Source organism: Ursus americanus, chromosome 8, assembly GCF_024610735.1.
Source record: "Ursus americanus isolate L20-20 chromosome 8, mUrsAme1.1.p, whole genome shotgun sequence".
NCBI lineage: Eukaryota > Metazoa > Chordata > Mammalia > Carnivora > Ursidae > Ursus > Ursus americanus.
This window is the reverse complement of record NC_142134.1, coordinates 24,069,937-24,080,586: the sequence shown is the minus strand read 5'-3', so window position 1 is coordinate 24,080,586 and position 10,650 is coordinate 24,069,937. Positions and strand designations below refer to the sequence as shown.

The 10,650-nt window shown below is 41.3% G+C and overlaps 1 long non-coding RNA gene across 1 annotated transcript in view; it reads left to right on the top strand.

The window, feature by feature from the left end:
- Positions 1 to 272: 272 nt before the first annotated feature.
- Positions 273 to 10,650, top strand: part of LOC148109532 (uncharacterized) — a 69,097-nt gene continuing 58,719 nt past the window's right edge. The window contains exon 1 of the long non-coding RNA XR_015725397.1: positions 273 to 406. This is a non-coding gene — a long non-coding RNA (uncharacterized LOC148109532). The remainder of the gene's footprint in view (positions 407 to 10,650) is intronic.

Below are 10,650 nucleotides of genomic sequence, written 5' to 3'. Positions count from 1 at the left end.
TGTCACATCTTGTGCGCAGACCACCCAGCCACCCTTGGGCTGCAACAGATCTTCAGAGGCCTAATCGGGTCGTTGGAGAAGTTTATCTAGAGGTACTAGCTCTTGTTAAATCGTAGCTAGGGGGTAGCATCACTAAGCTGGTAGCTATGCTATAAAACATGATTTGTACATACTGAAATGTTTGAAGTAACTTAACACTTGGTACTATTACTAATCTCACTGACTTGGTTTCCAAATATTTTTGAAAATATTTCCTACTTAAGAATTCTACCTTAAGCTTGCTGCCCCATTACAACTGAAGAAGCTGGAATTCCATTTACCTCGTCACATGTTGATAATCCTATTTGACCTGGAAGCTCAGGTGCTTTGTCCTCACGGCTGCAGCTCTGGATTTCTTGGTAGTAAGGTAAGCATCTCAAGTACGGTCTGTGGCTTTGGCTCGGCTTTTAAATTATGCACAATAAATTATGTACAACTCTTAAGACATTTTGAGTTCTTAACCCAGTTAGCTTATAGAATAGGCTGGGCCAACTTGTAAGTAGGAGCCAGTAGTGCTGCCAGAGTGGTTTCCTTTCACCTAGTGGGCTACTAGAAGTTAGGCTTTGGGGAGACAACTTATCCTTCATGTAGAAACTGGAAAAATTTTTACCTGAAAAACCTTGTCAAGTTACCTTAACCTGCTTTTGCTGGTAGTTATTCTCTATAGACAGCACTTGCTTTGTACTTTTGAACTACTTAGACAAGGTCAGATTTCCTAGAATGAGATAACAGTGGTCCCTTCTCCCCAGTCTTAAGACAGTATTCAGTACTTTTCCCAAGCTAAGCTTGGCCACTATTCCAGCAGTAAACATTTGTCTAGGAGAAGTCTGCAAATGCTAATCACAGTCTTGAGCTAATGTAACAGGATTACTCTGAAAGACCAAATCCAAGAGACTGGCCACAGATCTGACTTAGGGTGAAGGCAGTTCTTAGACATTTACTCTTATGTAACTGCCCTTGACTATTGAAACAGAACCAGTATTGATGTAAATGGCTAAACACAATAGACAAAGGCCATAGGCATGGGGAAAACTGACTAGTATTTGACTTGACTCAACACTTAATAGGCTGCAGGAAACTTAACCTGTTCTACTGCCAGTTGTCAAATAACAAGATAGCTTTAGGTAATACTAACAGATGAGGTCCAGGCAGTTTTTCCCTTTCCAAAGAATCTACAGGATAGGTGTAAATGGCTAATCTTGTAACAAAGTTTCCTCAAATAGATACTTTGTATTATAACCGTGATTCACAGGGTTTTTCCCCTTCAAGTTTATAAACCCGAAAGCTTGGAATTGTATTTTACAGGGTTGGTTTTCCCTTACGATCAGGTGCTAGATGAACTGCCTGAATCTTTGCAACTTGGTTGGTAGTTGGCACGTCCCTATTACTAACAATGGGAATTAGCAGATCCGCGGGTTTAGGAAACTTCCAAACTCCCCTTCTAAAGTGCTACCTGTTGCCTGCTTTCCTGTTCTCCACCCATTCTCATTTGCTGGAATTGGGTGTGTTTTAGAATGCTTACTTCAAAGGTTCCTCTACCTCTTCAGGGGTGAGGAAGATTTATCCGATCGCTAGATGAACTTGATATGACTAAATGCCATGGGAACTTCCATCTAGGCAGCACAGGTGTTATTTAAAACACCAGATTCAGACTGAGGAAGCCAGGTTTGTGTCTTCAGTATACATCATAGTGAATTCTTCATTGAATGCACCTTCTGTTCACTACTTCCTACTAGGTTGTGTGTGACCCATAAATGGAAGTTACCCTGCTTTTGTGGTCCATTTAAAGCAGATCTGTAAAACACCCTGGATCCATGGTCCAGGGCCCCTTTTTTATGGGTTCTTTGATATTTTTCCTGGTTACATTCTTATGTCTCCCTACTAGTTATGCTCTTGCCTGACTTTATACCACCTTTGGCCTACCTCTTATGTTCATTCTATTCCTTATCCTCAATCCATTTTACCATTTGCTTTAAACTCTAGTGGATATCGATAGCTCTGGTTCCCCCTTTTTCCTTAGGTTAACAAGAATTTCAGTCTATAAATTCTTATTGCTCAAATACGTAGAACCTGGTCATTGTCATGTGAACAGTAGATCAGCTCATGGCTAGCTCTATAAAACTTGTGTAGATATGGACGAGGAATAATAGCAACAGCAGCTAAGACTTTATACTATTCTGAATACATATTTTGGTTCAGAATGGCTTCATTTCATAGAAGAAAAAAAAATTTGAGGTCAAGAAGTTTTTCAATTTCTTTACCTAGGAAATTGTTCATTTTGGGTTGTTTTGATGTATACAGTTGAGCTGCCCTTACAATGACTTGCTATAATGTACCGATAGAACAAACATTTCCTCAAACGCTTCATGCTGTAGTTAAGCGTTAGGTAGCATACAAATAACAAGCAATCTCTAAGCCAAAACTATACCTAATCAAGTGGATGTCGTTCCTACCTTGCTCAGCAGGAAGCTAGACCTCCTGAGGGAATAGTCACTTCCTGTATGTCTTATCTGCTCACCTGGTCCCTGGGTACATTGACTCAAACCTCAACCATGGGTAACACAGGGCATCTACCATTATGTGAACGGAAGCTTTTGTTGTGGGGAGTTGACTGATTCGATGTCATGAGCTTAGTCATCTACACGTTTGCTTCAGACTAAATGACCAAATAGACATAAAAATGTGGTATGAATCTGTCAAACACTTGGAACCTTTCTTGCTGTCTTTTCCTACTTTTGTGACTTTAATAGATCTTTCTGGGTTGTCTTAATAAACTAAAGTCATTCAAGGGCTGCTGCTTGATACATGTCTGCACTTAAATCGATCTAGAGTTTACTATCCATAGAATTAAGACTGTCTGATTCCATGAAGCAACCGGTACCTGTCACATGATAAACTAGAACTGATGTAGAAATCTTCCTCTGAGGTAATACAACAGTCAGTTTCTACTTCTGACTTACCGGAGAACACGTGCAGGTACCGGCCCACTACCAGTTAAGTGAATCTCAATTACTCAGTCCTAGGTAGTTAATAACTTTTATAGGTGATGCTCAGAGGTACTGGGATTTGAACCCTATGTCTTTCAACCCTATGTCTAGTCCAAAACCAGATATTAGTTCTGTTACATGCAGAGGTGATAGGATGGTTGTGGAAATGCTTCCCTCAGCCCCTGACTCCCCTTGCTGTCCATTGCTTCTATTCTCTCTTGAATGAGTGGTTAACTCTTGTTTTCCCAAACAACTAACATAGTTATTCTACTCACCTTGTGTTCTATTTGGCTGCTCAACTCTGCATGCTTTAGTCCTATTAAGACTGTTGCGCATCTTCATGGGGACCTCCAGACCTCCCTGACCCCTTTGCTTTATCTCAAGATTCCAGCTGCTGCTTTTATCTCCTTGTTAACTTGTCTTTTTCCCAAGTAATAATCCTGAAGGCTCTATTTGTCACGCCTTTCTGCTAAACCTTAATCCTGCATGAATCTAAGGGTCTACTTTTTCCTAACACTGCGAAGGCAGAGCTTGGATGAATTCTTAATGGATTTATGCCTCTAAACTTATCACTGAGTTTGGATTCTCCCAACTGCTGAACAACACAGAAGGACGGAGAGGGGAGAAGGAAGAAAGACAAGTGAGAGTTACGAGGCAATCTTAAGCTTAGACTCCCCTTGTAACCTCTCCTGCCCCCTGCCCCAACCCCCAAAAAACTCCAGGTAACTTTTGCTTAATTCCTGTAACAGAAACTTCCCATTGCCTTCAGAGCTTATAAACAAGTTGGTAAAACATGGTATTAATAACCACAAATCAATGTGCCACAGGAATTGAAATTGGTGTGTTGGTCTTTATTCTCACCAATTCTTGCACGTTAAACTCACCTGAGTAAGTTACCATATTCTAAGATGGGTTCCACCCACTGACTTCCCTCTCCTTTCTGAATCTCTGGTATCTGATTGTTGGAGGCTAAGTCCTGGGTCTGTCCCTAAGCAGCAGGGACACTAGGAGGGAGCCCTTGGGGTGGCAAGATTCAATGTGAGAAACTCTCAAATGGTTCAAGAAATATTAGGCTTCCATGAACATGACAGAGTTCCACAACTATGTTGAATAACTTGTCCTAGGAGGGCTTTGGTGACTGTTTGTAACCAGGTCAGCAGATAGCCGTGGCTCACCTGTTCTCTGGAAGACTGTATGAAATTGAGAACAAGTGTCTTATAGTAGACACCAGCTAAAGTGTTTCACTATCTCTCTCTGCCCCTGTGGTAAAGCATTCCCTCTTTAAGGTGGCAGTGTCCATACTTGTAACCCCAAATTTTTCAGGAAAGTTAGCAGAAGCGGTCATGGTTTCACAACTTAGTCAAGCTCTTTTTTCTATGGTTAAGTGCCCCCTGTTGGTAGCTGTGTTAAAAGCTCTAACTAGTGGTTGTGCCCTGTACGCTTAAATAAGACCCTGTATGTTGAATGGACCAAGGCTCCACAAACATGAGGGCATGGGGTTAGACTCCATTGGTTTGCTCCCTGTGGCATTTGCTTTGATACATATCTGCCATAGTCTTCATTGTTTGGGCTTCTCTTTCTTTCCCTTTTTTCTACCCCCCCTTTTTTAAAAATAATTTTTTATTATGTTAGTCACCATACTTTTCCTGATCTGGGTCTCTTATCCCAGGGTAATGCTTTTTAGAGTTGGTGTTAGTATTTTTTTTAAAAAAGATTTTATTTATTTATTCGACAGAGATAGAGACAGCCAGCGAGAGAGGGAACACAAGCAGGGGGAGTGGAAGAGGAAGAAGCAGGCTCATAGCGGAGGAGCCTGATGTGGGGCTCGATCCCATAATGCTGGGATCACGCCCTGAGCCGAAGGCAGACGCTTAACCGCTGTGCCACCCAGGCGCCCCAAGGTGTCAGTATTTATAAACACCATTCCTCCATTTATCCCTGTAAAGGCTAGTTGCTTTGTCTTTATTTGCTGAAATTTGAGAATGGGTAGAGCTGGAAGTTTTAGACTTATGGGGGCCCTGAATGCTGGCTTCCGATATTATCAAGGGAAAAGACTTTTTCCAACACCTATCCTCTGATTTTTAGGTGGAAGCTTTTGAACCTCGCCTAATGGGATGGCAGGAGTAAAATGGGTAACTTTCTGGCAGTAATAACTTATCAAAGAAGTTATAAGCTGAGGTGTCCCAGACAGTCTGAGATGCACAATCAGAGGTCAGATCAGTTTGTTTCTAATCCGTCATGGGCCAACACTTTGGTTTCCTGGTTATTTTCACTGTATTTTACAATCTCTAATAGGCCTGATAGATGTAGAATTATATTTTGAAACCTTAAAAGGGGAAGAAATAAAAACTTCATACTGACCCTTTTAAAGTAATTGACTCGGGTGCCTAGGTGGCTCAGTCAGCTAAGTGGCTGACTCAATTTTGACTCAGGTCATAATCTCGGGGTGGTGAGATGGAGCCCTGCGGCGGCCTCATGCTGACTATGGAGCCTGCTTGAGGTTCTCTCCCTCTGCCCACCCTCTCCCCACCCCAACTCACATGTGTGCATGCACTTTCTATCTTAAGGGAAAAAAAAAAAGTGACTCAGAATTCTCCTTCCTCTGCCATTTCGTTCAGGTCCTCAATGACACCCCCCCCCCCAAATATTTTACCAACTCCTTAGGCTTTCCTTAGCCCAGTCTAGTTGACACACGTAAGGTGCTATGCCAATAGTTCACACCTATGGAGTGCATCATGTGCAGATCGGTGTTCTGTTCTACATTCGGAGATGCACCATAGTCCATAGGTTAGGGGTCTGGACTCTGGATTTAAACTGCCTGGTTTGAATCTTGACCAACTATTCTCTGCCAACTACTAGTACATAATCTGAGCAAGTTAGTTCACTTGTTGGTGCCTCAATTTCCTCATCTGTAAATAGTACCTATCTCTTAAGGCTATTGTGAAGATTAAGTGAGTTAATAGTACTTGCTGTTTAACAAAAATATACTTAAATGGAGTAAACTCTTCACATTGTAAACACTTAAAGTGCTTGAATATTGTTTACTTAGTCGCTTTTTAAATAAGAACTAAAAGAATTGTAAAATATATAAACATTGAGTTAAAGTGAAATACAACTTATTGCACTAAATGTTATGCAGAATGAATACTTGCATCAGTACTTCAGGTGCTCAGGTTTTTAGTGTGACACGTGAGTTTACTTCTTGAACTGAGGTTGGATTGATGACAATGCTACTCAAAAGGGCATGAACAACCATGTTTTAATAACTTTAGGGGGACTCATTTAGAATTAAGTTGATAAGAATTGGAAGTCTTTGAAGCCATCACAGCAGGCTCAGGAGATAAAATGCAGCATTACTTCATTTATTTTTGGCTAAGTTAATTCCCCTTCAGTCTGTCATTGCTAGCCAGTTACAACTTTATCCTGTAAAGCTATGGATATCGTTCTGCCAGACAAAGGGATTTCAGATCTGAATTTCCTGTGCCTGGATCTCTTGACAGAAAACAAAGTTTGAGATGTTCTAATTCAAAAAGTACTTGAAGACTTAGCAGGTTTGCAATATCAAGAACCCCTACTTGATTTTTTTTCCCATCAAATTATGTAATGTCTAATGACTTCTTTCAGAAGTCTAACTTGTTTTACCTGTAACTGCATACTCATTTTGATGTTTGGGAGCTTTTAGAAGCTGTTGGTACAGTTTGGAGACAAGGGAGAATGTGGTTGGGCCCCTTATATGCTCATCCACTTAGATCCTTCTGTCAGTTAAGATTATCTCAAAACAACCTTGGGAGAAGGTAGGTTGTTGAATAAGTGACATTAACTATTAAACATAGCTCTTGGAATCTTGCCGACAACTAAAATTTGAGATGGACCTTAAAATTGTTGGAGAATTGAAGTTGCCAAGATTTCAGTATGAAGATTCAAAAGTGGCTAAATCCTAGATAGCTACAGTTGGGATGCCATGCCTGCGAATTCCCCTAAATGACTATGCCAAAGGGTGCCTTGAAGAGCTCTAGCCACCTCCTCTCCATCTCATGATCTCCCAGTCTGCCCTGTTTCTAAGCAATGCTGTTGGTTCTTAATATGGCTTGAAATGTAAACATGGTTTCAAACCGTGAGTACACTTCCTATAAACCAGGCTATCACTTGCTAAATTCATCCTATATAGGAATCCTGGAAATGCTTTTCCATGGAATAGTCTGAGGTCTTGCAGCAAGGTGATATTATCTAGTGATTAGAACAGACTTGGCACTCTGGCATGAGCTGGAGTTCTAGATCTTCCATCTTCTGGCTGTGTAACCTCTTGGCAAATCAGCTACCCCCATCAATCTTCAGTTTTCTGGTTAGACATACATTCTAGGGTTTTTAGGGTTAAATGAAGTATATGGAGGGTGTTTGCATAGGATGAAGAAGATGGTCATTCCTAAAGTTGAGACAGTCCTCTTTTGGCCTGATACAGGACAGTCCACATTTATAGCTGTCCAAACTGAGATTCTTTGACAATAAGGGGAATGGAAATCAAGGGTATAAAATCCAGAGCCTGCACAGAACGGGGTTTTTACAGCTTACGAAACTGGAACACGAAGTCCCATAACAGGGTAGTAAGGCATTACTCTTCCCAATCACTTTCAGTTATGGCTTACATGGAAAATACTTGTAGGACACCCATACTTGAAGGGATTTGGAAAGTTAGGTGAAGCTTCTCATGGCTGAAGGTCCCAGCTCTTCTGAGAAATAGGAATATGATATAAATCTCCCATCAGTATAATCCACTATGCTATGACTCACCAGCTAGGAAGCTCTGCCCATGGGTACTGACTGTTCAGTTTGGAGAAAACGTCCCTGAAAATAGAGCTTGCTAGAAAAAAAGTATTTCATACTATATTCTGCACATCAGGAAAACTTGGAAGTTGGTCATTCTTAAACATAATTGCTAGTGGGCAGGCAAAAGGTAGGAAAGATGACTTGGCTTAATGTCTAGAGCATCCCATCTTCACAGGTAAAGCCCCTTAGCTCTAACTCAGGCTCTAGAGCCAATTCTTCTTATGGTGTACTAGACCAGCAGTGGTCATTTACCATTAAGTCAGATCTCTTATTGGTCCATGTTAATCTCAACAAACTTTAGTGACTGATTAATTGTTCTTTCCATTTTCTAAGTTCCCATGTTAAACTCCAGTCCCAAGAACTGGATCTCTGCTTAGATCAAGTCTTCCTGGACTGTGGCAATGTGTACTACACAATCTACCAAGGAATAATTCCTGTCCCTGAGGCAAACTTCCCTGTGTAGTGTCCATGTCTTGACCAATCCTGGTACATCTTGTTCCACCAATGAAGTCTACACTGAATCAGTTCTGACCTAGGTAGTTTGCTTCTTCTGAGGTTGACTTTGATTTGCAGAAAAAGGATAGGGGTGGAATTCTCAACTACTCAAAATAGGACTGATAGAGGGTTTCTCTTGGTGAGATTGGTCAGGGAAAGAAGGTAATGTAAACATAATAGAACTGTTTTGACCTTGTACCACTTCAACATAATATGGAATCAGGTCTTAGTGATTCTACCTTGCTCAAAGATCTTTGATCAAATGGCGAGTAGGAGTTGTGACTGAGAGGCATGCCCAGACATGGGCTCAGGGGCCTTCCACATGCCTGCTTGTACAAGAACAGCTATGACTATATCTCTTTCCTATATTGGGTTTTCTCTAAATTATCACTTGAAGATTGGTTTCAACACTGAAGTTTCAAAAAACTGCACACAATTATCAATATCAAAATTGACAACTGAAACTAAGCTGGGCAAAGTTCCCTAAGTCCTCCTGGTGAAGAATTGCCTTATGTTCAAGACTGGGGCTAGAGAAGGGACAAGGAAGGGGTCCTGTTGGGGGAAGGTCATAGAAAAAATATGATTGCCAGTTTACCTGTGAGCTGGACCTAGAGGCTCCTCCCCTCCTCCCCTGCCCTTAGAATGTAGGTTCCACTTGGCTTTCCTGCTCCTAGAGGCTATTCCAAGGACCTAGCCTTGAGATAATATGGTGTTGAACAGCTACATGGTATATTTGAGTGTACCTATTAAGGCCTCTCTATAAACCTTCAAGATTTGGTGAGTGGGTATGGGGATCCATTCATCTTGTTGCTGCCCAAGATAAGTCTCTTGTCAGTTCCCTTTGCTTACTAAAACTATCTACCAAACTGGAATGTTCTGACTCTTTCTTTGGTCTCTTGCTGCCCTTTGCATACAACTTCATATTATGCCTTGAAAACTCCAGAGAGGGCTGGGAAACAAAAGATCTGTCTTACTTTAGCTCCTGAAAGGCAAGGACCCGAGGGTTATCTGAATAAATTTTCCCCTTGCTTTTAGGGGGAAAGAAAGGATGGGATTCCTGGACTAGGAAGAGCAATAGTGAAACACCAGAAGTGTGGGAGTTGGAGGATTGAGGCAGTGTCCACTGGTTTGGTGCCAAAAGACCATGTAGAATTAAGGAGTAGGCAGTGGAAGGTCAGGGAGAAGCTTAGTTTGTATGTACTTGGCCATGCATCTTGCAGTGCTGATTGACAAGGCTACTTGCATCTTTAAGTGCCATGAGATGACCAAATTTATACTGTAGGTGTAAGACTCTCAATGTTGACTAGGTTTATATCAAGGGAAAAGAAATAGTTGGGTGTATATAGTGTGACTAATAGGGTTTCTAGCATTGGAGCACCCTAGAAGTAGTCGCTGGTCACATGAAAAAATACAAGTTTTGTTTTCTTGCAATGTTTTATAAGAGGCAGCTATTGGTTCCTCGAATAAAGGACAAATTCAAGGAAAAGTCCAGGTTGACAACTAGTCTACTTAAAATAGAAAGGAAATCTGTCTTGGTGCACATAGCACACCTATAAAGTTCTCACCTACAGTTAATTTTTAAAGTGGGTAAAAATCTTTGTTAGGGAGTTGGCAAGTATGGAAAAAGGTTTAGGGCTTTTCTTGTTTTGGAGATTATCGCTTAACAAGGCTGGCTGTTTCCAGTTCATAACGTCTTTTGTGGGGGGGTGGGTAATGTCAGTTTTGCCTCCCCAGTATCCATTGGGATATACCTAGAAGAGGTCCCTTGGAGTGGGAAGTAGAGTTGGGCAAGAGTTGGAAGGCGGTTTAAAAAAAAAAAATTCTGGGGGCACCTGGCTGGCTCAGTTGCTGGAGCAGGTGGCTCTTGATCTCAGGGTTGTAGGTTTGAGCCCCAAGTTGAGTGTAGAGCTTATTTAAAAATAAAATCTTACAAAACCACCCCAAGAGCCAGAATTTTTTTGTCTCTGTGAAATTGAATTTCTGTTCTCATTGTAATATTTAGGGACTTTTCTAGTTTGTGTCCCTATCTCCTCACTCAATTTTATCCAAGGGGTAAGAAGAGGAATTGGGTTGAGACTGGGAGCAACTCATGGGGCATATGTAGCTGAAACCTTCTCTTCAGCTTTGTGCAGTCTGCCCTCCTCAGTTTGTAGAAAAGTTGTCCACCAAACAAGATCTCTTTGTGGTAGAAGGTTCGTTCATTCAGCCTGGTTCAGGGGGACTTCCAAGCTTGGTTCTGATTGGGTGTAACTAACAATGGTAGTCTGATTCTGTGACTTGTAGTCTAGTTTCCAATAGGTTCAGA